Consider the following 27,701-nt stretch of genomic DNA (forward strand, 5'->3'; position numbering starts at 1 on the left):
GATAGAAGCTGGATTTCCTCTGGGAATATTTTTTTAAGAAATAATGTATGTTTAATCTGATAGTCTGAATAATTTCAGGGGGAATGACATTCCCCTGCTGTGTTTTCAATAAGAAGTAGGTCTCCGTCCTTAAATTTCCAGCCTTTGATTTCCAAGAAAGGAATTCTTTGCTCTGAATCATTACAATCCATTTTCCATTTGAAATATATGGTTAAATTAGAATAATATCACTGTCTAAATTGTTCCTCTGCTTCTCTCTTATCATAGCTCCTTAATGGACTTTCTAAAAAAAAATTCAAGTATTAACCCCCCAAAAATTAACCCATCTTAATCTCCCAGGAATAATACAAATTTAGCATTTGACTTAAGCTTAAATACCATTCATTTATACAACTATTTTTTAAATGTCTACCATGTGCAGGGTACTATTGTCGGGGCTACAGTTATAATGACGATAAGAATTAGTTCCTAACCTCAAGCAGCTTACGGTTTATTAGAGAACATAGCATAAAGGAGGAGGGGAGAAGGGAGGAAGAGGAGGGGAGAGAAGAGATACGTGGGTAGTATGGGAACCCCTAGAAGGGCAGCTAACCCATCCCTGGAGAAAGATTTCCTAAGTAGAATATACAACTATGTCTTTAATTTATTCTTTAATTTGCTTACTCAACATATGCTCATTTTATCCACTCAAACACATATCAAGCACCTTTTTTGAACAAGATATGGTGGTCTATTGATTCAAATCACCATAAAGTCTTCTTGCTGAAGATACACTATCTGATAGAGTATGCCTATCTATAGTGATGAACAATTTTAAGCACTTTTTTATTTTGTAAACTTGGCATTTTCAATATAACTTTCTCTTTTCACTGGAAAACACCAATGATATTCAAATAGTACTTCAATGTATTTTGTACTCGTTTTTGAAAAATATTTTATGTTATATCCTTACTTATATGAAGGTAAACAGAAGCAAGTTACACTTTTCCCTTAATGCTTACATAACTTCTTATGCTCTTTAACCAATTTGTTTAAAATATTTTTGTTGTCAAGACCATAACACCACAGAAAAGACTTCTTTTATGGTGCTCCCACTCCACTAAGCCTGGTTCCTTTACATGGTCCTCTCATGGCCAGCAAGGGGAAAATTTCTCTTCCTGGGCTTACGCCTTTTGTGTTACAGCCTTTCACCTCTTCCTGGTCTTCCCAAGTGTCATCCCCTCCTCCACCCCAGCCACAGTCTAACACATCCAGTTGGCTAAATGTAAACATAAACTTTCTATCTTATGAGATCTGTTATGGAATCATCCCAACTTGGCAACAGTCTTTGGTATTTAAAAAGTTCCACAAGGGGCTCCCTTGTACTACTTTTGTTTTGTATCACAAAGAGGCTCTACTTTTTAGAATTGCAACCTAGTCTTACCTCCCTCCTTGCCCAGGTCTAGGCTGATACCGACTCTGACATTCCAGGGTGTGTAAGGGATCTTTAACTGCATGACCCCAGACCTTTTATTTCACTTCGGGTCAGAAGAGTGGCAGAGCAACTGGATGCCTCCTCAGCCACCACTTCAGTTGGCATCTCCCTGAGGTGTCCTTCCAAGAAGTCTCTGATTAGTCTTTAGTTTGCTTCCAGGCATTAAGCTTCACATTGAGTTTTCTTTTCTCCCAAGTGCTTTCTGGATTCTGTTTTCCCCAGCACCTCTCCCTGTTTCCTGTTTATAAACCACTCTTGCTCTGGAGGCACTGCAGCCCTTCCACCGCGGATTATCACTATCAAATTCTTTCATGCTCCATCCTCTCCAAATGTCACATATATGCCCTTTTATTGTCCCACAACTCTGTCCTCTGAACTCTGGACCTGGAGGATATCATCTCTGAAACACGGCCTCTGACTTACATCTCGGAGAATCCTTCCCCTGCAAGGTTCCAGTAGTTACCTGATGATGAAAGGGGGTGGCTTTCTCTCCCAAAGACCATGCCTCTGACCTTTTCCCTTTCTTCTCTTTGGCCATTTGTCATACCCAGAGCATCTACTGGGAGCTGCATGCACAGTTTTTTCAAGCGGACCACTATTTTTACTACAATAAAAAAGGACTTTTAGGATAAAAACTGTCCTACAATGATGAGTGGAGCTCAAGGCTATAGTGTCCTGTTACTTGGCTTTTTGAGGCTTGAGCATCAGTCTCCTCCAAGCCCTCTCTGGGTTAATGTTATTTCTTATCACAGGCAACTCTCCTAGCCATGACCCTTGGGGGCATCTATCTTCACTGGTTTCTTCTATTTTCACTTACTGCTGCAGGTTGTATTCTCAGTCCACTCCCTGGAACTACTGGGTCCTTTTCTGTCTTGGTCTTAAGGTGACTTGCTCAGCTTCTATCATAATTGCCCTTTGATTGTATGTCCCCAGCATCTCGGAAGCATCCTATATTTATTGGTTCATTCTTAGTTACTCTAACATTCTTTTCTCTTATTTTCAATAGAAGTCTTCCTTTTAATTCCCCTGGATATTCTTCACTTTACATCAGTTCATGCTGGTGCCTCTTCTCCCTCCCCTCTCTCTCTCTCCCCCTCTGAAATTTTATTTTTTCTAAATCTCCAACCTTATTTGCAACTCTTCTGCCAGTATCCCTAACCTCTCAGGTGAAAAATCATGAGGGTCAAACAAGGCAAATTAGTTTGGTGAACTTTCAATCATCCCTCTCTCTGGAATTTTGATCAGGGGTCTGACTGTCCTAATATTGTTGTTTTGACCTTAATTACATGTGCACTTACAAGATTCTGTTTCCATTTTTATCATATCTAGGTGATAAATCACAATGTTTTGATGGGAGGTATATTTTGATGAACTTTATATTATCTTATTTTACTTACAATCTCTTTGCTGTATTCTTATTGTTGTGATCTGAGTACCTGATGTAATAATTGTGCAGTAGTGTATGCTAATTTGGAATGGATAATGAGAAAAAAAAGCCTGAAGTGAATGACCTAAAGGGTTAAGTCAGCTATCTGACCTAGGCTGCACAACAGAACCACCTGTGAAACCTTCATAAAATGAAAAAGATCTGCCTCTTCCTCCCTCAAGCAATTTTGATTCAAGAACTTCATGGGAAACTCAGGACTACTCATCTACATGGTTCTGGAGATAGTGACTTCTACAGCTACAAAGAAGGTACAGTGCCTGAAACTTCATCTTTGTGAACTAATATAAGTGATAAACTTGGCCTTCTGTGATTTTACCTTGCCTCTTTGTTTCTCTGCAAAGAGCCACACTTTATGTGGTTTCCCTACTCCTCAGAGCCCCACCTGGATGTTCTAAAGTAACAACAAAAATAATTCTTTAGATGGACTGATATGGTTTGGCTGTGTCTCCACCCAAATCTCATCTTGAATTGTGATTCCCATAATCCCCATGTGTCATGGAAGGGATCCAGAGGGGGGTAACTTAATCATGGGAGTGGTTACCCTCATGCTGGTCATGCTATTCTCATGATGGTGTGTGAGCTCTCATGAGATTTGATGGTTTTATACGGGACTTCCCCCTTCACTCAGCACTCATTCTCCCTCCTGCCATCCTGTGAAGAGCTGCCTCTGCCATGATTGTAAGTTTCCTGAAGCCTCCCCAGCTATGCAGAAATGTGAGTCAATTAAACCTCTTTCTTTTACAAACTATCCATTCTTGAGCAGTTCTTTAAAGCAGTCAAAGAACAGACTAATACAGTAAATTGGTACCATAGATAGTGGGGTGCTGCTATAAAGATACCCAAAAATGTGGAAGTAACTTTGGAACTGGGTAAAAGGCAAAGGATGGAACAGTTTGGACGGCTCAGAAGAAGACAGAAAAATGTGGGGAAATTGGGAACTTCCTAGAGACTTGGAGGGCTCAGAAGACAGGAAGATGTGGGAAAGTTTGGAACTTCCTAGAGACTTGTTGAATGGCTTTAACCAAAATGCTAACAGTGATATGGACAATAAAGTCCAGGCTGAGGTAGTCTCAGATGGAGATGAGGAACTTGTTGGAAATTGAAGCTAAAGTAACTCTTGTTATGCTTTAGCAAAGAGACTGACAGCATTTTGTCCCTGCCCTAGAGATCTATGGAAATTTGAAATTGAGAGAGATGATTTAGGGTATCTGGCAGAAAAAAATTTTTAAGTGGCAAAGGATATAAGAGGAAGCAGAGCATGAAAATTTGGAAAATTTGCAATCTAACAATGCAATAGAAAAGAAAAACCCATTTTCTGGGGAGAAATTAAAGCCAGCTGTAGCAACTTGCATAAGTGACAAAGAACTGAATGTTAATCAGCAAGACAATGGAGGAAATGGTCCAGGGAATGTCAGAGACCTGCATGGCAGCCCCTCCCATCACAGGCCCAGAGGCCTAGGAGGAAAAAATGGTTTCATGGGCCAAACCCCTAGCTCCTCTGCTGAGTGCAGCCTAAGGACTTGATGCCTCACATCCCAGCTGCTTCAGTACCAGCCATGGCTAAAAAGGCCAAGGTATAGTTCAGACCATGGCTTCAGAAGGTGCAAGCCCCAAGCTTTGGCAGCTTCTACATGGTGTTGAGCCTGCAGGTACACAGAAGTCAAGAATTGAGATTTTGGAATCTCCACCTAGATTTCAGAAGATGTATGGAAACACCTGGGTATCAAGGCAAAAGTTTGCTGCAGGGATAGAGCTTTCATGGAGAACATCTGCTAGAGCAAGGGGGAAAAGGAAATGTGAGATTGGAGCTCACACACACAGTCCCCACTGGGCCACTGCCTATTGGAACTGTGAGAAGAGAGACACCATCCTCCAGAACCCAGAATGATAGATCCACCAACAGCTTGTGCCAGGTACCTGGAAAAGCCACAGACACTCATTACCAGCCTATGAAAGCAGCAGGAAGGAGGGCTGTACCTAGAAAATCCACAGGAGCAGACCTGCCCAAGGCCATGGAGCCCACCTCTTGCATCAGCATGCCCTAGATATGGGACATGGAGTCAGAGGAGATCATTTTGAAACTTTAAGACTTAAAGCCTGCCCTGTTGGATTTTAGACTTGCATGGGACCTGTAGCCCCTTTGTTTTGGACAATTTCTCCCATTTGGAATGGGTGTATTTACCCAATGCCTATACCCCATTGTATCTAGGAACTAACTTGCTCTTAATTTTACAGGCTCATAGGTGGAAGTGACTCTCCTTCCTTAGATGAGACTTTGGACTTGGACTTTTGAGTTAATGCTGGAATGAGTTAAGAATTTGGGGGACTGTTGGAAAGGCATGATTGTGTTTTGAAATGTGAGGATGTGAAATTTTGAGGAGCCAGAGGCAGAATGATATGGTTTGGCTGTGTCCCCACCCAAATCTCATCTTGAATTGTAGTTCCCATAATTCCCATGTGTCATGGGAGGGACCTGCCATATCACAGGAGGGATGCAGTGGGAGATAACTACCATGGGGGTGGTTACCAAAATGATGCTCATTCTGTTCTCATGATAGTGAGTGAGTTCTCACAAGATTTATAAGGGGCTTCCCCCTTTGCTCAGCACTAATTTTTTTCCTGCCACACTGTCAAAAGGGAACTTCCACCATAATTGTAAGTTTCCTGAGGCCTTCCCAGCCATGTGGAACTGTGAGTCAGTTAAACCTCTTTCCCTCCTTTATAAATTACCCAGTCTTGGGTATTTCTTCATTTCTTCATAAGAACAGACTAGTACATGGACGTATGAGTAAACAACCCAAAACCCTTTCCAAAGGAAAAGAAAGAGTGGAGGTACTTTGTCATACTAATTTATCTGCAATGAGGTATGAGAATTTCTTTCTGCACTCAGGATGGCCCTTTGATTTATTTATCATTTAATACTCTTCATAACATGGGGACATCTGAACCAGGATTAAGAAAAAAGTATTTGGAGTAAAGAGTCTTTAGAAAGAATGGAAATAAAGTTACCAAAGATCTTACTTGCTCATACATTTATTGAATGACTACTTCTTGTCTACCAAATGCCAGATACTGTTAGTCGTTGACATTCTCTACAATCAAATTTAGTAGCCCTTAATTCACTTTTAAGAGCTTGAGTTCACAAGAGAAAAGGAGAGGGGGAAGCTAGTTTCTTTATGTTTTTGTCAATCCCATTCTCTCTTTATTCTGTACCTTACCATTACCATTTTATTTTTAATTCTTTTCCATTTCCTTTCATGTCATGTATGCGTGAGCAAGAGGTGAAGAATACTTTTCCTTCTCTGCTAAGAAATGTCAAGGGATCTTGAATAATTTTGCCTCTGATATGTGTTATCTGATCTTGTTCTACTTCTGCCTTTGCTGTTGGATTGCTGTCTGTCAGACACTGCTGATGATTTCTAAGTCATTCACTTGTCCCACAAGTGGGACAAATTATTCCCTAAAATACTTGAGAAAGCATACAGTACAGGAGCCTAGAACAACAAATCCGGTTCAATTCTAACCTCCTGTAACCATCTACCTGCCCTGAGGGAAGCCATTTATACCTGAGACTCCATTTGCCGCTCTGTATAACCGACAAGAAGACCTAATTGTATTAGCCCGTTATCACACTGCTGATAAAGACATACCTGAGACTGAAAAATTTACAAAAGAAAGAGGTTTAATTGGACTTACACTTCCACACGGCTGGGGAAGCCTAACAATCATGGCAGAAGGCAAGGAGGAGTAAGTTCTATCTTACACGGATGGCAGCAGGCAAAAAGAAAATGAGGAAGAGGCAAAAGCTGAAACCCCTGGTAAAACCATCTTCACAACCAGGAGAACAGTATATGGGCAATTGGCCCCATGATGCAATTATCTCCCACGAGGTCCCTCCTACAACATGTGGAAATTATGGGAGTACAATTCAAGATGAGATATGGGTGGGGACACAGAGCCAAACCATATCACTGCATAAAGGGTGATGAGTATTACAAGTAATGTCCTTTAAGTGCCTAGCATAATTCCTATCTCACAGTAGATGGAGATATTATTATTCATTACTGTGATGGTTAATATTGAGTGTCAACTTGATTGGATTGAAGGATACAAAGTATTGATCCTGGGCATGTCTGTGAGGGCGTTACCAAAGGAGATTAACATTTGAGTCAGTGAGCTGGGGATGGCAGACCCACCCTCAATCTGGGTAGGTACAATCTAACCAGTTGCCAGCATGGCTAGAGTATAAAGCAGGCAGAAAAACATGAAAAGAAAGCCTGGCCTCACCTCCCAGTCTGCAGCTTTCTCTTGTGCTGAATGCCTCCTGCCCTCGAACATCAGACTCCAAGTGCTTTAGTTTTAGAACTTGGGCTGGCTTTCCTTGCTCCTCAGCCTGCAGATAGCCTATTGTGGGACCTTGTGATCATGTGAGTTAATGCTTAATAAACTACTACATATATATATATGTATAGGGAGGTTATGGAAGATATAACCAGCACTAACTGCCATTAAGCTTCAAAAATAATAAAAGTTTTGTCAGTAAATATATGAACGGCTTAAAGATAAACACTTCAAATAATCCATTACACATCTTACCACTCAATATCATACTGTCAAAGAGCTCTTATCAAACAAGAGAACATGTCATGTGAAAGACACAAGATACATTGAACCATATTACATGAGTATCCTGTTTTGTTTTTACCACTGGACAATTTGTTAGACAGATATTTTTTTCTGTTCTTACTTGCCATTGTTCCAGGAAAAGGAAAGAAGAAATTCTCTTCCTTTCAATGTTAAAGATTTAATTGAAATGAATTTTGAAAGAAAGCATGGAGAAAACATCACTTACCGTCTCAAACTCCGCTTTGTACACCCCAATTGATTGAGTAGTCCTTCGCTACCCTCATCGACAGATCACAGACACACAGCTAGGAGAGTAGAATTCTTCTTTAATAGTAGATCTGCCTGGGTACTAAATAAATAAATAAATAAATAAATAAAAGAAGGAAATGTTCTAAGTGACTTTCATCCATTTATTTCCAAAGTAAATAATCCCACAAAAATGGATAGGAAAAAGTTAGCTTACATTCTTTTACTTAATAACATGGTTCCAGATAAAGTCTTTGGTTTTATTTTCATAACAAGTTGTGTTCTTAACACATCACAGTGCATTTCAAGGAAAGCATTCATTTGTCACAGTTTCAAATATTAATGTCTCTTATGAAATTTATGTTTCTGTCATTTCTAGCTGTCAGAGTTTCTGTTTCCTCAAGGTCTTCTCTAGCAACAAATCCCAAAATTCTTTAAGAACGTAAAGATGGCTCTTGATACAATTTTTTTGTGATATATTGTATGTTAGATCTACAAAGAGGTTCTTATCCCTATACTGAGAGAGACTCTTTCTGATGGAGTCCTTGCGTCCTCTTTTTATTTTTGACACAGCCTCACTCTGTCGCCCAGGCTGTTCTGCAGTGGCATGATCTTGGCTCGCTGTAATCTCTGCCTCCTGGGTTGAAGCAATTCTCCTGCCTCAGCCTCCTAAGTGGCTGTGATTACAGGCATGCACCACCATGCCTGGCTAATTTTTTTTGTATTTTTAGTAGAGATGGGGTTTCACCATGTTGGCCAGGCTGGTCTCAAACTCCTGACCTTGTGATCTGCCCACCTCAGCCTCTCATCCTTGAGTCTTCTAAAGTGGATCACTTTATGATATTGTTTGTTATTAATAGTAATTATCAGAAAGCTGAGTGCAGTGGCTCACAACTGTAATCCCAGCACTTTGGGAGGCTAAGGTAGGTTGATCATCTGAGGTTAGGAGTTAGAACCAGCCTGGCCAACATGACAAAACCTTGTCTCTGCTAAAAATACAAAAATTAGCCAGGCATGGTGTCAGGCACCTGTAATCCCAGCTACTTGGAAGACTGAGGCAGGAGAATTGCTTGAACCTGGAAGGCAGAGGTTACAGTGAACTAAGATTGTGCCATTGCACTCCAGCCTGGGCAACAAGAGTGAAACTCATCTCAAAAACAAAAATCATAATGATCAGAATGATAAAACCATGCAAAGAGCACCTGTAGGGCTGGGCTAAGTATGTTACATATTAGTTTATCTAATCCTCCAAACATCCTGTAAAATAAGTTTTCATTTCTGGATGGCATGAGAGAGGCTTTCAAAGGATTAAGGGGCTGCAAGTCACAATTTGGTAAAATCTGGAACAAGTAAAATCTACATCTTTCTCCGACTCCAAAACTTATATTCTTTCTGCAGTGCTAACCAGAATAAGAAGGAAAATGTGTAAATAAATTATGCCACCAGACAGTTTTAGAACCTAAGCAACTGATAAATGTAGTCTACCTGTAATGAATCAAGAGTGAAGTCTAGGGATTGGATCCAAGCAGCCCCAGACATCCAATCCAGAGCTACGTTTGGATTAACATTCATAACGTTTTGATTTTTATTCAAAATAATTGCCAACATTTAAAACTATGCAGAATTCACATAAAAAGCAGGACTGAGAACTTCTATTGACAAATCAGATTATCTGGCAACTTGGGCCTCCACATTCCCACATGGTAGCAATAAGTGAAGCAGAACAGCAGATGCCCCTTCAGACAGGACACTCCTCCCATGCACTGCAGCCTACTCTCTGCCGACTCAGCTTGTGTGCCTGAACCCTCAGGGCTTTCATGTTTGTGACCCTCCTTTTCTCCATGGCATCCAATGTAGACAAATTAGAAGGGTAAAATGTTCTCAACTTCATAAATATACAGTGTGTCAAAAACTATAAGAAAGAATGTAACTTGTACATTTTCCTCAATGGTTTCTTCTTGGGGATGACCCAGAGATTGTGAGGTTTTGGAGAACAGCCTAGGGCCTTCAATTAAAATAGCTTTGTCTTTGGTTACTACCGGAATAAACCTGTAAGCAGACAGCTGTTTCATGCCAGCTGGAATTCTAGTCTTGGGTGGGATGGCAGAGGTTTATGACTTCAGATGAGAAACAGGCAGGAACAGATTATATTCTTATGCCAAGTTTCTCTCTTTATTGCCATGGAAGCAAGAAGAGCAATGCAGAACGTGGAAAGCTTTGCGAGAGCACTGTTGCACTCAGACTTTCTGCAAGACATCAGGAGCTGCTCAAGATTTTGCAAACACATTTATGGGAAAATCACGGCTATAGAAAACTAAAATTAAAACAGAGCTGGAAAAGAATAAAGATCATTTCATTTGTCTTTAAACTTAGAAGCAGAACCCCTGGGATTTAGCATTCTATAACAACACTGGAAACATTATTAACATTAATAAATAAACATCTGGATTGACTTGCAGTCTAAATTTAAGTGTCCTAAATATTTTGGCTCAATTATAACTATACTGCTTTTTTCTAAATTCTCAAATGTTTCTTCTGTCCTTAGCTTATACTTCATTTTCTTCTAACTCTTTAAACTCAAGTCTTGTTTTTCATGAAAATGGACCTTGTCTAAACGTTTAAGCACCAAACGTCTATAAAAAGATATGAAATTGATATTGATTTCAGATTTGTACAGTGTGGTTCTTTACATACTTATATGCTTTTAATTGGAATCACATAATCACACTACGTATTTATCTTTATTTCATATAATGCTTGTGTTATATGTAATTTCAAGAGTGCCAAAATTTACCAACAAAGTTTCAGTTGAGCTAAAATTAAAGCTTCATGCCATTATAAAGCTTCAGTGCCATTATTTCTACTTTTTAATATAAAATTAGCCAGAGTTAGCCCAGTTTGTGATAGCATTAGGGAGAACCCATAAAATGTGGTGGCATAAGCCAGATTAAGCCATAATCATGGTCGTTTCACCTGAATTCTCAAATGTATTCAAAAAGCAAGAGTAAAGGTCAGCAAAACACATCTTCACCAAGAAAAGTACAGTAAAACCAATGCCAAATTAAATGGGCCAGTTATAGAGAATTCTACCCATAAACACAATGCTTCTACTTAATCTGCTTCTCACCACCTTCATTTGAGAACCTTGGTCTTAGGTCCCTGGGCGGCTGTTCCTGCCTTGAGCTTTTTTGTCGTTGCAAGCCAAGGGGTTGCTATGCAAAGTCCCAATGCATGGAACCAGAGTTAATCATTCACAGGCCTTTTTGCCTGAAATAAGATGCTTTTCATTTCCCTTGGCTTATGTGAATAATGAAAAAAGAAAACAAACAAAGAAGATAACTGCACTATGTTAAAAGATAATCCCTTAGCATAACTATTGTCTAGAAGGCTGAGCACCGTAGTCAAGCAAAAATCCAGTCTGCATTCAGTGACTACACTGACATTTATTTATAAGAGATTATGCCGTGACAGAGCTTCGAGTCATTTAGAAATGCTCCCATTCCCCAAGGCCTTCGTTATATTTATATGCAGGAGCCCATATTATTTTTCCTGGTGTTATGGCAACAAGGATTTCAGTGTTTACAGAGCTATCAAGTTCTGACAGGCCAAGCCGGGGACTTTGCATCACTGGCTTGCATTAAAATGGAGCGCAGGACCTGGGGAGCTGAGCTGGAGCTCAGCTGTCTGAACAACTAATACCTGAGCAGAAGAGGGTTAGGAAGCAGGCAAACGGTGCTAATCAACTCACAGAGCCACTTTCCCCCAAGGGAATTTGCCCTCATGATCCTGCGCTTTAAGAAATATATTACAAAGTACGCTGAACCTAGGAAGTCATATTAAACCCAAAAGAAAAACAAAACCCAAATTCCTACTACAATTTTGCACTCTGCATGGATTTTTTAAAGCTGTGTTGAATACTGTATGTTAGAGTCCTTTATTAGGCCTCTGGAGTCGTGAGAGGGAAATGAAAATGCAGTGGGTGAAGAAAGGGCAGAACAAATACTCTCTCTGTGCCCACCTTTGGTTTTTAACTGCACAATGGAGAGTAGCCCAGCTTACGTTCACACCTAATTTAACCACTGCCCAGGGCCCAGTAGTTTCTAGCGTACTCCAGCTCTGAAGCTAATTACTGCATGAAACTGGTTATGAAAGTGTCCCAGACATGTCTGTATCTCACAGACAAAATTAGTTTGAGAACTTGCCACCTACTTCACAAAAATAAGTATGTGGAACACGACCTTGCAGTCCATGGTTTTCTACATTGAAGTTGTTTTCCAGAGGTGGCCCAAACTCCTCCATACTCTGACTAGACACAGAGCTAGAAATCATTTTTTTTAAAAAGTCATTCCAAACATACTCTTTGGACATCTTGGTTCTAGTTGGAGCAGGAAATAAGAGCTACAAGGCTTAACCTCTGATACAATAAGCCACAACCTTCCAGTTCTAGATTTGAGCCAGGGAAATTATCAAATCAGAGTAAAACGAAACAAGGAATTCCAAACCACATTTCTTTTTCTTTCGCTTTGTTTTCTTTTCTTAATATATGTGTGTTCATAAAGATATTGGTACTTATCTCGTTATAAAAGAGTCACACTGAATTGTAGAATGAACTTCACTAACGTGTCTAATTATTTTTAGTTTTTTTGAGACAGGGTCTCACTTTGTCACCCAGGCTGGAGTTTAGTGGTGAGATCTTGGCTCACTGCCCCCTCAGCCTCCCAGGCTTAAGCAATCCTCCCATCTCAGTCTCCCAGGTAACTAGGACTACAGGCAAATGCCACCATGCCTAGCCAATTTTTTGTATTTTTTTGTAGAGACAGGGTCTTACTATGTTGCCCAGGCTGGTCTAGAACTCCTGGGTTCAAGCAACATGCCCACCTCAGCCTCCCAAAATGCTGGATTACAAGCATGAGACACCACACCCAGCTATTTTTTTTTTAATTTGCAGTTTTGTTCTGTTTAAAAGGATAAATAGCAAGAAATATACATATTTCCTAATGCTTAAGGTGAACATATCAACAAATAATAAACTGAGACTTGCCAGGTGTCATAGACATGTGGGAAAAAGTTTTATTTACACAGTGCGCACTTTCAAGTTATATAATTTTTAATGGCCGAAAAGGTAGTAATAATGATTACACTACATGTCTTTGTATGTCTTTCTTAATAAACTAGAGCTATATAAGAAAATAGCTAGAAATGGTTGGGTGTGACCACCTGGATTGTCCCCTGGAAAGTGGCCAGTATGGACAGGCTGCTTCACAAGACTCACTGGAAGCCTGGGAGAGGCGCATGTCTTTGTGCCCCAGAGACACACCAAGCCTATTCTCTCATTAGCAACAGTGACCACTGTTTACAGTACCTGTTGCTATCGGAGACTTTACCTTTCTTAAGAGTTAATCTTGCTCACAGTTTGTCAGCTCTTTTGGGATCCTGGCACACAAACTAGTTTATCTGTGGCTGCTCTTCCCAGCAGCCAGAGATTAAAGGATATCATTTAAAGCTATGCTTTAGCTGTCTTTTCATTTCTTTTGGTCTGCTCACTTCAGTTCACCACACAGCGGCTGCAAAGGCAGCTGATGTTATCATCGTCATCACAGTGGTCTTCATCGTCATCATCAAGAGAACTTGTTACAAACACAATAAATTGCCCAGATATCTTTCCTAAGTACTCTCAGGAAAATTACATAAGCTTGGGTCTTACCACAAACTCTGTAAATTCATCATTCATTCATTCATCATGTATTTCTTAGCCTTGAACTGTGTATGGCACTGTATACTACACTAAGGATACAGTAATACACAAGGTAAACAAGGTCTTTATCCTGATTGTGCTTAAATTCTGTGGAGTGACAGTCAAATACAAATAAATCAACAAGTTATACAAATCCTGGTGTCAACTATGCTAAAAAGAAAATTAAGATGTTATGATGAGAATAATATAGAATATATTTAAATATTGGTGCTTAAAAACTTCTTCCCTGAGTGACATTTAAGAAGGGACCTGTTAGGTAGGAAAACAGTTCTGAATTAATAAACTGAAAGCATTCTATTTGTAAACCTAATGCTGCATAGGGCTCCTAATGGCAACTTAAGTTAGATACAATATTTCTGGCACATTTTACATCTCTTTTTTCCAGAAGATAGAACTTGTTCATTTGAAGGAAGACTTATGTCATACTCCAAACCATCATTAATTCCATCTTTTGACCTCATTCATATTTTGGCTCCCAAAACAGACTAGGACCTTCCTTTACTGAAGGTAAGTATAGAAAAGTGGTTTTTTTCTAATTATTATTATACTGTAAATTCTAGGGTACATGTGCAGAACGTGCAGGTTTGTTGCATAGGTATACACGTGCCATGGTGGTTTGCTGCATCCATCACCCCGTCATCTACATTAGCTATCTCCCTGGCAAATTCATGAAGGATTTCCCTCAGTATCCATCCTGAATTTACATACAAAATAAACTATATGGTTCATATACACGATCACTAATGAGAACATCTGGCACTTTCATCAGATTTTTAAAGAGCTCTGTGAACCCCCATAAAAGGATACAGGCACTCAGACAGATGAGTCTAAAGTAGTCTATTGCTCTGGAATCTTTCAAAAAGTTGACTTGGACTTTTTTTTTCCCATAATAGACCAAACTTCAGTTTCTTCATTCCACATACTTTTTAAAAACGTGCCTATAATCCAACATTTGTGTTTAATTACCTATTTCAAAATCATAATAACATGTGCTCTTGAAATATCAATAAGGCAAATATGGGAAAATGACTTTTGTTCAGTTGCCAGCTGCCACCCAACAACTTCTCCATGACTATTCCAGAGACATATCTAACAGGCTAAAAGGAAGTCACTTGAGGCGTCTGGTCCTCAGGCTCATCTGGAAAAATAATCCCAAGAAGGACTGACGACTGTGAAGACGTGTGTTGATGTAAGTCCATCTTCTATCCCTGATCCAGCCCCAGAGGAAGTTGATTGGATGCAGATTTCAAGACCTAGAGTAATTAATCATCATCAGAATCACCTGAGGGTTTTTTAATCTCAATTATGTAGATTGGTTATGTGAGTGTAGGAACATGGGTGTGAGTGTACTACCTGTTTAAACTTCTTTTGTGTGCTCAAATGTTTTCCGTAATAGAAGGGAAAAGGTAACTTTGCACAAGTTAATATTACTTTTATCTACAACTCTCCACTTGCCCACATGGTTATGATTCAAAAGATTTGCAATGGAGGCATACACGTTTGTATATTTTGAAAATAAAGAGAAATAATTTCATATGATTAAGATAGACACACCTTGAAAACCACAGCCCTAAGAGGAAGTGGGAGACAAGGGCAATAGCTTCCCACATATAAAGCCCTTTCAGTGTCCCCCTCAGTATCAACTCTTCTTTTCCCCTCCCAGGAGAGCAAAGAGTCATTTTAGGGGCAGAATACCGGAACTGAACCCTCTGTTATTTCCAGTGAAAATTATCAGCCTCTGATTTAAGCTTCTACTATTTAGGCATATATATTATATATATTATATACATATACATACTTAGATAAGCCTAAATATTGTATATTTGTGTATATACATACACATGTACACATATATATAAGTCTGGTGACAGAGCAAAAAAAAAAGCACTTTTGCATGACTTATTCTCTTTCTTTCCCTGTCGATAAATTACCGGGTTCTCCTGGAGACATGCCCTTAATTAGTTACCTGCATAAGAGTCATCATCTGAAAGGATTCGCTTTGGGAAGCCAGCCTGACACCCAACTTTTCCATTTGTAGCTCAGGGATATCTTCACTGATATCTCAGTGATATCAATGTATCTCACTCCTGAGTAAACCAGACAGGGCGTTGCAAAGAGGAGTGACAGTAATTCTAAAATGATGCAAAAGAAATCAGTATTAGTATGTCTCAGAAAGTTCAAAGTTCAAGCTCCCATGTTTCAGACAAGCTATATAGATAGCCAGGAGTTTGAGAGTGAAATGAGCAAGATAGTGAAACCCCATCCCTACAAAAAAAATTTTGTAATTATCCAGAGATAGCTGCTTAGGATGACTGCTTAAGCCCAGGAGTCCAAGGCTGCAGTGAGCTATGGTTGTACCACTGCACTCCAGCCTCATGACAGAGCGAGACCTAGTCTCTAATGTCTCTACAGTCACCAATGAGACCCTCAATAGTGTAACTTAGTAAAATTAAATACACTGAGAGCAAAAAGTATGGCTCTTAGGAGCTGAGTGACTTTGTGCAAGTTATTTAACTTCTCCAAGGCTTAGTTTCCTGTTTTTTTAATGTGGATAATAATACTCACTATACAAGGATTTTTGAAGATTCAGTTTTATAATCTATCAAGAAATGCCTAGCACAACTTCAGGCATATAATAGGCACTAAATAAATAACAGTTTCTGTGTTCCTTGAGACATGCTTTGAACTGGATTGTACTTTTTTTTCCTGAAATTCTTGAGAATAACTGGATTCTGATTGTTACATGGTATTCAGGGAATTCTATTAAAAAGCACAAATCCTTAGGAACACAATCTGACATGATGCTGGCAAAGCTCTTGAAACGAAGGAACTCATAGTTTTCTTTAGTTTTAGCTTCTATATGAGAAAAAGTTTATTTTCATAGTGTATTTGAACAAATAGAACTGATCTATGTTTTAAAATATATAAAGCTGATTGCATATATAACTGTGTGTCCAAATTTCTGACATGTTAGACTATCATCATTGTTTTGCAATTGGACTCAAGGATGTTAAGTTTCAGCATATGGCTGTCAAGGAAAGAAGTCCCATATAGGTGGGGGCATAAGGCCTGGCCTGACAATCTGCCGTAGATATCTATGTCCCCACCTAGACTGAGTGCCTAAGCACCAAGGAACAGTGAGGCAATAAAATCACTTCTTTTTTCGTTTGTCTGTTTTGTTTTTAGATGAAATATAGGATTTTATTTTATTTTTATAATTTCAGCTTTTATTTTAGATTCAGGGGATACATGTGCAGATTTGTTACATGGGTATATTGCATGATCTTGAGGTTTAGGGTACAACTGATCCCATCACCCAGGTAGGGAGCATAGTACCCAACAGTTAGTTTTTCAAACTTTGCCCTCCTCCCTCAATCTAGTGGCCTCAGCGTCTAAAATCACTTCTGAGAGAAAAAGAAAGCAAGTACCAGAAGAAGACGAAAGTAAAAATATATATAAGACATAGAGGGGAAAAAGGAATAGAGGAAATCATGAGAAAGGGTAAGAAATTAATGAACAATAACTATCGGCAAAGTAGTTAACATAAGAGACATACAGTTCCAGCTTACTATTTATAATTCCTAAGCTCAAAATCTGTCCAGATGGATGGATGGGTGGATGAATGGATGGGTGATGGATGGATAGCCACAGATACTAAAGATGTTATCAGAGATTGATAGCTGTTGAAATGAATTATTAAGGAAGAGCATATTCCAAATTTCTGAACAGTTATATACTACAATTCCCAGATGGAGGCTTTATTTTTCCACGTGTCTTTGGCATTTTCCTTCTGTGTATTACCACCTGGCACCCTTTTGTTCCCCAACCCAGCCCCATAAGAATGCAAGTTGCTTGGCAACTGATCCATTCACTCAAGTGTCTCAAGAAAATAACCCTAGTTCCTAGGATGGTGCATGATCCAAGTTATTATAGTAAGTTCTGGTGTTTACACCTAAGTCTGAAGAGAAATCCTTGTCGACAGTATTTCCATTGCAGTCTATGAAAATCCATGTACTAGCCAAAAAAGGTAAATTAGAGCAATATGACCTGTTCTTTCTTTCAAGAACTATTAATTTGAAAATATATGAACAGATACTGGAGCAAGTTAGTCTGATGCTGAAATATTCTTTGGTCAAATAAACCCAAGAAAATGTGTGAGTGCTTGTAGGCAAAAAGGATATTTAATAGATGTTTCCAGTATTCTAAGTAACAGAGGTCACATAATCCATATAATATGATTGAAATGCTGTATTTTTTTAATGTGAAACTTCATCCTTTTCAAAATAAAGCTTAGAAACACATAAATATATATACACATACCCTTCTAGCTATTTTTCACGTTTTAGAGAAAGCAGTATAACACAAAGAGGAAAGTAATATTTTACTGTTTGCTTCAAAGGTTTTAGGGCTCACAGAGCTAAAGGCAGGGGTTGCCTCTTCAGAGCTACAAGGTGTAGAGAATGGAAAGAGTCCATTGGTTTACATGGACAGACTTATTAGCCAAGAGTACATAAATCTGCTAACCAGGAGACACAGAAGGGTAGCTTGGAATGCTTCTGTTCCATTAGAAAACGCATTGTCTTTCAGTGTTCTAGAAGGAAAGCTACCACACATAGCACAAGGCCAGGTTCACCTCCTTATATTTATTAAAACTCAAAAAATTGTAAACTTATTTCTTCCCTAAAGAGGCATGTTACTATGTATAGGAACTTTTTATAAAATAATTATTCCTTTTCCCCCAAATTGAACCATTAGACTCTCATATGTAGAGCATCTTAAAGCAAAATACATATATCTTCATTATTTATTGATATAAAACATAAGCATGAAGGATTGAGTGAGTAAAGCTCAGACACCTCTACAAAAGCTTCTCCTAAACTTATGAAATAGATATGCAAATGTATGAGATTATTCAGAGGCAGTTCCAGGTCTGAAGTGATGAAGTTTTATTTTGAAAGGCGTAAATGTTTTATTATTTTATTTTGTCCTTTAAGTAGTATGCAATCATGAAGTCTTCTGCTGTTCTGTATCCCAGTCTATCCAGAATCTGGCAACAGAATCAGAACATTTTACTCTGAATTAAGAATACCGAAAATGTGTATACCTAAATTAAAACAATCAGATTGTTTGTTTCTTTCAACTAACAAATTGGTAAAGATTTTGAAGGATCATGCTCCGTACTGCTGAGGAACCAAAAAGATCAGCATTTCCACATACTATCGGTAGAAGTATAATTTGATATAAATTGTGGGGAGGAAATCAATATTTTTTAATGTGCACATTATTTAATCTAGAAGTTTAATTGCTAGGAATTACCTCTTAGCAAATTTACATACTGAGGGATAACTCAAAAGATGTCCATAAAAAGTGGTTTATAATGGCCAGGCACGGTGGCTTACACCTATAATCCCAATACTCTGGGAGGCCAAGGTATGCAGATTGCTTAAATCCAGGAGTTCAAGACCAGCCTGGGAAACATAGCAAAACCTTGCCTCTAGTGAAAATACAAAAATTAGCCAGGTATGGTGGCACACATCAGTAGTCCCAGCTACTCGGAAAGCTGAAGTGGGAGAATCACTTGAACCCCCGGGACAGAGGTTGCAGTGAGCAGAGATCATGCCACTTCACTCCAGCCTGGGCAATAGAGACAGGCTCCATCTAAAAAAAATAGTTTATAAAAATAATTCTAAAGGAAAATAACTTATGTTAATATTTTAAACAATAGGAAATGTGTTCAGGCATTCATTAAACACATTTTTGGCACATATACCACATCACAGTCTTCTGATGACACAAGAGCACATTTTAAAAGTTCTTTACTTTTAAAAGACAGCTTACACTCAAGTGAGGAAAACAGAATTTAAAATACATAATTTATAAAGTGAACAGGAGCAGTTGATTCTATTGATATGGGATATAAGAGAGGATTCAAGCTTGAGTGTGAAGCTTTTGGCCTGAGCAAATGAGTGAACAGCACTGGCAAATCTCTAAAAAAAAAAAAAATCACTTCCTCCAACCCTGTGCTTGTACTCCTGGGAGAAGGGAGGTAATGAAAAGCCCAGAGAAGTTTAAGGGATTCTAAAGAAAGAGGAAATGTGTGCCTAAGTCCCCAAGGAAGCCAGAAAAAATGCTAAGGATTCCAGCACACAGAAAACAGTAACCACAGAGTGGAGGCGGCTGGGCTAGTCTAGGCCAATCTGGCAGCGTGGGGCAGAGGTAGCCTCTGGGCCGCCAGAGGTGAGTTTCTGAGAAAAAGTAGGGAGGCCCAACAGAGTCCTGTAGTCCAGAAAAAGGGGATACAGAGTAACATAAGAAGGCCTGGTTCAAAAGGAACATGTTAGAGGTCTGAGAACAGAGCAGGCTGGAAGTCAGTTGCCTGCTCATGTCATGGCAGAGTTTTCAGTGCTCAACACAAGAATAAAAGCTAGAGAGGCAGGGAGCCTCAACTACATTTACCCCCTGCAATGCTTGGATATTAATGAATTGACAGTTTACCAGAAAAAAATCAAATCTACCTTTCCAAATAAAGGCCCAGGTAAGTCCAGGTTGAGTTACAGAAAAATTAATACTACTCCTTTCCTTCCTCCCTTCCTTCCTTCCTTCCCCCCTTTCTCCCTTCCTTCCCTCCCTCCCTCTTTCTTTCCTTCCTTCCTTCTTTTCTGTCCTCCCTTTTTTGTTCTTTTTTACTTTTTGCATACTGGCCTCATAAATCCATACCAAAGACATGAAACCCAGATATCATCTGGGTGCCCTAGTTTGTGGATCCCAGGAAAGACCTGCTTGACAATTGCCCCCAACACTTCTGGATTAATTGTTGTACTTTCAAGTGACAGAATTTGAGCCCACCTCTATTTGAGACTTGGGGACTTCCAAAAAAGGTGGTGCTCTGACAAGTGTGGCTCTGTAGCCAGGTGCCCTCACCACACCTGCCCCACTGACCTGTCTAATCCACTTTCAGTGGGCCAGTGTCTGTGCTCAATTGTACATGTGCTACTGATGAGGCAATGTTTTAATAGAAGGAAATTTTCATGACTCAATATTTGAAAAAAAAATAGACTGATTCATAGGAAGAAAGCGTCAACATCCTTAACACAAACCAAAAGGTGTTTCTGTTTCTAGAGGAATTTTCCTACCCCTGTACATGGAATGTCCATGGTGAGAAGGATAATCATTAGGTTCTTACGGGTTAACAGAAATTCTTCCTGAAAGACACCCAAATGCTTTTGCTCTAGCTCAGTCCTAACCCTGTCAGAGGCAAGATGTGTCCCAGGGTCAGATGTGTCTCCACTTACACATTAAAAAATAAGATTTCGATTTTTCACTAAATCCCTAGTAAAGTCAGTGACTATGAACAAATTCCCCAGAGTGAGAAACATCTGCAAAGCTGAATGCCAGAATGACCCACATCTGTCTCAGCAGTCAGGCTTACTGGTACTTCACAACAGATCCTTTTTCCTAAGAAAGTTTTTGGAAAGGAAAGGTAAGTGGAGCCTGCTGGAACACCACCTTGAAAATGGCCTCATAGCAATAAAAGCCCTGAAAGTTATGCCAATAACAGACCTAAACTCTAAACACAATTATAAATTCTAAACCCACTCACTCTAATTCCAATGGTCAAAGACCTGGCTCTCATAAACTTCTAAAAGAAAACATGAAAAGTTCTTAGAATCTTAGTTTCATTTCTGAGTTGATTACTCTAAAATCTCATCAGAGGTTTCCCTGGGCAATATGGCCGAATAGAAACAGCTCCGGTCAGCAGCTCCCAGTGAGACCAATGCAGAAGGCAAGTGATTTCTGCCTTTCCAACTGAGGTACCCGGTTCATCTCACTGGGACTGGTTAGACATTGGGTGCAGCCCAGGAAAAGCAAGCAGAAGCAGGGTGGGGCATTGCATCACCCAGGAAACACAAGGGGTCAGGGAAATCCCTCCCCTAGCCAAGGGAAGCTGTGAGGGACTGTGCCATGAGGGACAGTGCTATTTGGCCCAGATACCATGCTTTTCCCACAGTCTTCACAACCTGCAGACCAGGAGGTTCCCTAAGGTGTGTACATCACAAGGGCCCTGGGTTTCAAGCACAAAACTGGACAATCATTTGGGCAGACACTGAGCTAGCTGGAAGAGGTGTTTTGTTCTTGTTGTTTTGTTTTTTGTACACCAGTGGTGCCCAGAACACCAGCAAGACAGAACTGTTCATGCCCTGGAAAGGCAGCTGAAGCCAAGTAGCCAAGTGGTCTAACTTAGTGGATCCCACCCCCACAGAGCCCAGCAAGCTAATATCTACTGGCTTGAAATTCTCACTGCCAGCACAGCAGTCGGGTCAACCTGGGATGCTCAAGCTTGGTGCAGGGAGTGGCATCTGCCATTACTGAGGCTTGAGTAGGCGGTTTTCCCTTCACAGTGCAAACAAAGCCACTAGGAAGTTCTGACTGGGCAAAGCCCATCACAGCTCGGCAAAGCTGCTAGCCAGACTGCCTCTCTAGATTCCTCCTCTCTGAGCAGGGCATCTCTGAAAGAAAGGCAGCAGCCCCAATCAGGGGCTTATAGATTAAACTCCCATCTCCATGGGACAGAGCACCTGGGAGAAGAGGTAGCTGTGGGTGCATCTTCAGCAGGTTTAAATGTTCCTGCCTCCCAGCTCTGAAGAGAGCAGAAGATCTCCCAGCACAGCACTTAAGCTGATAAGGGACAGACTGTCTCCTCAAGTGGCTCCCTGACCCCCAAGCCTCCTGACTGGGAGACGCCTCCCAGTATGGGTTGACAGACACCTCATACAGGAGAGCTCTGGCTGGCATCTGGTGGGTGCCCCACTGTGATGAAGCTTCCAGAGGAAGGAACAGGCAGCAACCTTTGCTGTTCTGCAGCCTCCACTGGTGATACTCAGGCAAAAAGGGTCTGGAGTAGACCCCCAGCAGACTCCAGCAGACCTGCAGAAGAGGGGCCTGACTGTTAGAAGGAAAACTAACAAACAAAAAGCAATTGCATCAACATCAATAAAAACAATGACCACACAAAAACTCCATTCAAAGGCCACCAACAGCAAAGAACAAAGGTAGATAAATCCATGAAGATGAGGAAAAACCAGTGCAAATAGGCTGAAAATTCCAAAAACCAAAATGCCTTTTCTCCTTGAAAGGATCACAACTCCTCACCAGCAAGGGAATAAAACTAGACCAAGAATAAGTTTGATGAATTTACAGAAGTAGGCTTCAGAAGGTAGGTAACAACAAACTCCTCCAAGCTAAAGGAGCATGTTCTAATCTAATGCAAGGAAGCTAAAAACCTTGATAAAAGGTTAAAGGAATTGCTAACTAGAATAATCAGTTTAGAGAAGAACACAAATGACCTAATGGAGCTGAAAGACGTAGTACAAGAACTTTGTGAAGCATACACAAGTATCAATAGCCAAATCAATCAAGTGGAAAAGGATATCAGAGATTGAAGATCAACTCAATGAAATAAAACAAAAAGACAAGACAAGATTAGAGAAAAAGAATGAAAAGAAATGAAAAAACTCTTCAAGAAATATGGGACTATGTGAAAAGACCAAACCTACGTTTGATTGTTGTACCTGAAAGTGATGAGGAGAAGAGAACCAAGTTGGAAACACTTCAGGATATTATCCAGAAGAACTTCCCCAACATTGCAAGGCAGGCCAACATTCAAATTCAGGAAATGCAGAGAACACCACAAAGACACTCCTCAAGAAGAGCAACCCCAAGAAACAAAAAAATTGTGAGATCCACCAAGGTTGAAATGAAGGAAAAAATGTTAAGGACAGCCAGAGAGAAAGGATGCATTACCCACAAAGAGAAGCCCATCACACTAACAGCAGATCCCTCTGCAGAAACCCTACAAGCCAGAAGGGAATGGGAGCCAATATTCAACGTTCTTAAAGAAAAGAATTTACAACGCAGAATTTCCTATCCAACCAAACTAAGGTTAATAAGTGAAAGAGAAATAAAATCCTTTATAGACAAGCAAATATTGAGGGATTTTGTCACCACCAGGCCTGCCTTACAAGAGCTTCTGAAGGAAACACTAAATATGGAAAGGAAAAACCGGTACCAGCCACTGCAAACACAAACCAAAATGTAAAGACCATAGACACTATGAAGAAATTGCATCAACTAATGGGCAAGATAACCAGCTGGCATCATAATGACAAGATCAAATTCACACATAATAATATTAAACTTAAATGTAAGCAGGCTAAATGCCCCAATTAAAAGGGACAGACTGGCAAATTAGATAAAGAATCAAGACCCACTAGTGTGCTGTATTCAGGAGGCCCAGCTCACCTGCAGAGACACACATAGCCTCAAAATAAAAGGATGGAGGAACATTAACCAAGCAAACGGAAAGCAAAAAAAAAAAAAAAAAAAAAAAAAAAAGCAGGTGTTGCAATCCTAGTCTCTGATAAAACAGACTTTAAACCAACAAAGATCAAAGAAGACAGAGAAGCCATTAGATAGTGGTAAGGGGATAAATGCAACAAGAAGAGCTAACTATCCTAAATATACATGCACCCAATACAGGAGCACCCAGATTCATAAAGCATGTTCTTAGAGACCTACAAAGAGACTTAGATTCCCACACAATAATAGTGGGGATTTTAACTCCCCACTGTCAATATTAGACAGATCAACAAGACAGAAAATTCACAAGGATATTAAGGACTTGAACTCAGCTCTGGACCAAGCAGACCTAATAGACATCTACAGAACTCTCCACCCCAAATCAACAGAATATACATTCTTCTCAGCATCACAATGCACTTATTCTAAAAATCGGCACATAATTGGAAGTAAAACATTCCTCAGCAAATGCAAAAGAATGGAAATCATAACAAACAGTCTCTCAGACCACAGTGCAATCAAATTAGAACTCAGGATTAAGAAACCCACTCAAGGTCAGGCACAGTGGCTCACACCTGTAATCCTAGCACTTTGAGAGGCCAAGGTAGGCAAATCACAAGGTCAGGAGTTCAAGACCAGCCTGGCCAACATAGTGAAACCCTGTCTCTACTAAAAGTACAAAAATTAGCCAGGCGTGGTGGTACATGCCTGTAGTCCCAGCTACTTGGGAGGCTGAAGCGGGAGAATCACTTGAACCCAGGAGGTGGAGATTGCAGTGAGCCGAGATCACATCTGCATTCCAGCTTGGGTGACAGAGTGAGATATTATCTCAAAAAAAAAAAAAATGAAAGAAAGAAAAAGAAAAGAAACTCACTCAAAACTGCACAACTACATGGAAACTGAACAACTTTCTCCTTTACTGGGTAAATAATGAAATTAAGGCAGAAATAAATAAGTTCATTGAAATCAATGAGAATGAAGACACAATGTACCAGAATCTCTGGGACACAGTTAAAGCAGTGTTTAGAGGGAAATTTATAGCACTAAATACCCACATGAGAAAGTGGCAAAAATCTAAAATCAACACCCTAACATCACAATTAAAAGAACCACAGAAGTAAAAGCAAACAAATAGAAAAGCTAGCAGAAGACACGAAATAACCAAGATCAGAGCAGAACTGAAGCAGATACAGACACAAAAAAACCCTTTTAAAAAATCAATTAATCCAGGAGCTGTTTTTTTGAATAGATTAACAAAATAGATAGACTGCTAGCCAGACTAACAAAGAAAACAAGAGAGAAGAATCAAATAGAAACAATAAAAAATGATAAAGGGGAGATCACCACTGATCCCACAGAAATACAGACTACCATCAGAGAATACTATACACTTCTCTACACAAATAAACCAGAAAATCTTGGAGAAATGCATAAATTCCCGGACACACCCCCCCAAGGCTAAACTAGGGGAAGTTGAATCCCTGAATAGACCAAAAGCAAGTTCTGAAATTGAGGCAGTAATTAATAGCCTACCCACAAGAGGAGCCCATGACCAAATGATTCACAGCCGAATTATACCAGAGATACAAAGAGTTGATACCATTCCTGCTGAAACTATTCCAAACAATATAAAATGGGCCAGCATCATCCTGATACAAAAACCTGGCAGAAAAACAACAAAAAGAAAATGTCAGGCCAAAATCCCTGATGAACATTGATGTGAAAATCTTCATAAAACACTGGCAAACCAAGTCCAGCAGTACATTAAAAAGATTATCTATCACAATGGAGTCAACTTCATTCCTGGAATGCAAGGCTGATTTAACATACATAAATCAATAAACATAATCCATCGCATAAATAGAACCAAAGACAAAAATCACATGATTATCTCAATAGATGCAGAAAAGCCTTTGATAAAATTCGACAGCCCTTTATTCTAAAAACACTCAATAAAATAGGTATTGATGGAACATATTTCAAAATAGTAAGAGCTATTTATGAAAATCCCACAGCCAATATCATACCAAATGGGCAAAAGCTGGAAGCAGTCCCTTTGAAAACCAGCACAAGATAAGGATGCCCTCTCACCACTCCTATTCAACATAGTATTGGAAGTTCTGGCCAGAGCAATCAGGCAAAAGAAAGAAATAAAGGATATTCAAATAGGAACAGAGGAAGTAAAATTATCTCTGTTTGCAGACCACATTATTGTATATTTAGAAAACCCCATCATCTCAGCCCAAAATCTCCTTAAGCAGATAAGCAACTTCAGCAGTCTCAGGATACAAATTCAATGAGCAAAAACCACAAACATTTCTATACACCAATAACAGACAGAGAACCAAATCATGAGTAAACTCCCATTCACAATTGCTACAAAAAAAATTAGATACCTAGGAATACAACTTACAAGGGATGCGAAGGACCTCTTCAAGAAGAAATACAAACCACTGCTCAAGGAAATAAGAGAGGACACAAACAAATGGAAAAATATTTCATGGTCATGAATAGGAAGAATCAATATCATAAAAATGGCCATACTGCCCAAAGTAATTTATACATTCAATGCTATTCCCATCAAGCTACCATTAACTTTCTTCACAGAATTAGAAAACATTACTTTAAATTTCATATGGAACTAAAAAAGAGCCTGAATAGCCAAGACAATCCTAAGCAAAAAGAACAAAGCTGGAGACTTCATGCTACCTGACTTCAAACTATACTACAAGGTTACAGTAACCAAAACAGCATGGGGTACATGTGCCAAAACAGATATGCAGATCAATGGAACAGAACAGAGGCCTCAGAATTAATACCACACATCTACAACCATCTGATTATCAGCAAACCTGACAAAAACAAGCAATGGGGAAAGGATTCTTTATTTAATAAATGGTGTTTTGAAAACTGGCTAGTCTTATGCAGAAAACTGAAACTAGACCCCTTCCTTATACCTTACACAAAAATTAACTCAGGATGGATTAAAGACTTAAGTGTAAAACCCAAAACCATAAAAACCCTAGAAGAAAACCTGGGTAATACCATTCAGGACATAGGCATGGGCAAAGACTTCAGGACTAAAACACCAAAAGCAAGGGAAACAAAAGCCAAAACTGACAAATGGGATCTAAATAAACTAAAGAGCTCTGCACAGAAAAAGAAACTATCATCAGAGTGAACAGGCAACCGACACAATGGAAGAAAATTTTTGCAATCTTTCCATTTGACGAAGGTCTAATACCCAGAATCTACAAGGAACTTAAACAAACTTACAAGGAAAAAAAAACTCATCAAAAAGTGGGCAAAGGATATGAACAGATACTTTTCAAAAGAAGACATTTATGCAGCCAACAAACAAATGAAAAAAGCTCATCCTCACTGGTCATTAGAGAAATGCAATCAAAACCACAATGAGATACCATCTCACACCAGTTAGAATGGCGATTATTAAAATGTCAGGACCTTGCTAGAGGAGGAAGATCAAAAAAACTTTAAACCTAGCAGAAGACAAGAAATAACTAAGAATAGAGCAGAACTGAAGGAGACAGGGACACAAAAAACCCTTCAGAAAAGCAATAAATCCAGGACCTGGTTTTTGAAAAGGTCAACAAAATAGAGCACTAGCCAGATTAATAAAAAAGAAAAGAGAGAATAATCAAACAGATGCAATAAAAAACAATAGAGGGGATATCACCACAGATTCCACAGAAATACAAATCACCATCAGAGATTACTATGAACAACTCTATGAACATAAAACAGTAAACCTGGAAGAAATGGATAAATTAAGTTGC

The 27,701-nt window shown here is 39.4% G+C and overlaps 1 long non-coding RNA gene across 3 annotated transcripts in view; it reads right to left on the reverse strand.

The window, feature by feature from the left end:
* Positions 1-4,609: 4,609 nt before the first annotated feature.
* LOC116560839 overlaps positions 4,610-27,701 on the reverse strand; it is a 167,671-nt gene continuing 144,579 nt past the window's right edge. For 2 of the 3 annotated variants that reach the window (XR_004273163.1, XR_004273162.1), the window contains 2 exons: positions 7,774-7,852; positions 4,610-4,962 (listed from right to left, as the gene is read on the reverse strand). This is a non-coding gene — a long non-coding RNA (uncharacterized LOC116560839). Of the gene's footprint in view, positions 4,963-7,773; positions 7,853-10,920; positions 12,159-27,701 lie in introns of those variants that run through there. The other variant, XR_004273164.1, reaches the window with a different exon arrangement.

The sequence above is a fragment of the Sapajus apella genome, unplaced genomic scaffold, assembly GCF_009761245.1.
Source record: "Sapajus apella isolate SASKATOON/1434 unplaced genomic scaffold, GSC_monkey_1.0 scaffold27, whole genome shotgun sequence".
Lineage (NCBI taxonomy): Eukaryota > Metazoa > Chordata > Mammalia > Primates > Cebidae > Sapajus > Sapajus apella.